Source organism: Loa loa, assembly GCF_000183805.2.
Source record: "Loa loa unplaced genomic scaffold supercont3.113, whole genome shotgun sequence".
Lineage (NCBI taxonomy): Eukaryota > Metazoa > Nematoda > Chromadorea > Rhabditida > Onchocercidae > Loa > Loa loa.
The window spans coordinates 137,470-139,877 of NW_018108293.1; positions in this window are offsets into that span (position 1 = coordinate 137,470).

Genomic DNA, 2,408 nt, shown 5'->3' on the forward strand with positions numbered 1-2,408 from the left:
GTTCTTACTATCGTCTGTGTGTGTGTGTGTGTGTGTGTGTGTGTGTGTGTTTGTGTGTGTGTGTGTGTGTATGCCGTCTATGTACGAAGTCTGATAGGTTTATGAGATGAACTGTACATCACACCTACTGGTGAGATAAGGACAGTGTAAACTTATTGAGAGTTTAAACTTTTATGTGCACGAAATTAGATGACTGAAAAGGTGCACACTGTTTGAGACTTGGGATGGTGTTTGTTTTAATTCAAACAGTGATGTGATGACGTTCAACGATTAGATAAATGTGGAATGTTATCTGCATTAATTACATAGGTTTGAATGGTGTCTGAACTCATTTCTACTCTCCTTTATTTTCGATTAAAAGACGAAAAGTGGAAGCAATAGAATTTCCTTTCTTACTGTTTTCACAAAATGATGGGAAATAATTATACTTTTGCTATGATTGGAAGCAACTAACTACACGTAGATGGCTGTCATGACTAGTCGGCGTGTTCAAGCAAATAATCAAGCTGAACAATAGTTTTTATATGTGTGAAACTGCTGGGCATTGTTTGGACAAACGGATTTTGAATTTTTCATTGAAAGAGTCTTCAGGTCATGAGATGCCTTGATAAGGGCACCGCAGAAGATTAAAGCCAGGAAGAAATGAAAAGTGGAAATGTAAAGTGCAAAAGAAATGAAATCAGAAGTTATCATCCCAGAAGGTGGTATTGGATTTAACCAGTAAATACATTTCAGTTTATTCTGCAATGGAACAAGATTTTTGTGAAAACTGACTTCGGACAGACAGAAACTTCTAAAATCAGAAAAAAATGATGGGATAAGAAGTCGCAAGGAGCATACAACCTTCCAAATGCAGTTTATACGTGAAGGGCACTGTGAATAACTTCTGTTTTTCTTTGGATAAAGGTAATTTTAAATCATATCAGCAATATCGACTGGGCGTCACCAAACATCTTAGTATTATTGATGTGGAGCTTTTGAACGAGCACATGATTCTAATTTGAGACTTAATTCATGTTGTTGATGATTCAAGTAAGCATTTTGAACTTGACAATCAAATACATGTTTTTTTTCCTCTGGGAACATTCAGTTCACACAATAATGAAGCGGTGCAACAGGTTTGTTGAATTTCCTAAAAAAAAAAACTGCATACCCGATAAAGTTTAAGGAAATCAAGCCATCAGCAGTCAAAAATTTCATTTTATTCATCTTTCGATAGTTCTTCGTTGATCAAAATAATGTCTCTTTTGATGGAACCTGCGAGTTCTATATTTACTGTGCCTTTGTCCATATTTTTCTTATGCAGCGGGCAAAATTTTTAGAAAATGCAATACATTCTTTCGGGTCTACTTCGTGTAAATATCTGCTAGTTCAGATCAAAATCGGACTTGACGGATTCCTGCAACAGTTGTATCAATCTCTATGAACTCGCAACCATCTCAATGCTTTGTGCTCGTTCCGTCTCTCAAAAGCCGATAGGTTTTGTTTTTATCCTTAGGACGGGGAGAATATAGAATGCGAGGAAGAAATTTCCCCGACCTGGAACTGCTTGTTTTCAGTAATTTTTATTGTGGATGTAAGGAAGCGGTCAGATTGGAAGATGAACATACAGGTCTATTATTTTTTCATTAATCTTTTTCTATTTCCCCAAGTTTGTGTTGGGGCTGTTACACTGGCAATAAAATCCGACGTTACCCTGGAAAAAACTTAATGTACCACTTCTGGGATGATAACTTCTGATTTCCAACCATCTTGGTCTTTCGCCATCCTTTGGTTTCATTCACACTTGCTTACCAGAAATTTATTTTTCAGCAGTATTAGAATAAATTTCACAGGGAATACTCAACACTCAGCTTTATGGCTTTTTCAAGTTATTGTCACGAAATGAGTAGTAATAATATAGCTCCATAGGTTTCGGCAGAAGCTTCCAGTATGAGACGATATAGAAGCTTGGAACACGATAGATAACTTCCTCCTAGCCTGAAACAAAAGTTTTGTGAAGGTTTTTGGTCTTTAAGCGATGTTCCTTTTTGTTGATTGGCACAAATATTTTGTGACAAAGGTTTAATGAATGACGAGGAAATATTTTAAAATATACGACCGAAACGAAGCACAATGGACTGAATAGCTGAATAAAGTTAATAACTGATGAGTGAGAAAACTGCTGAGTCAATGACTGAATTGAACTTCTGAAGGAGTGAAGAAATCCAAGGGTGAGAGTTCCTTCATTTACATAGAAGTTTGTTTACTAGCTTTAGCCATTGACTTTTCTATAGCGGAAGCTTACATTCCGCACATGAAGTTCTGTACAGCACCAATCAATTTACAATATCGGCTTTTCTATAGCGGAAGCTTACATTCCGCACATGAAGTTCTGTACAGCACCAAATCAATTTTACAATAATCGG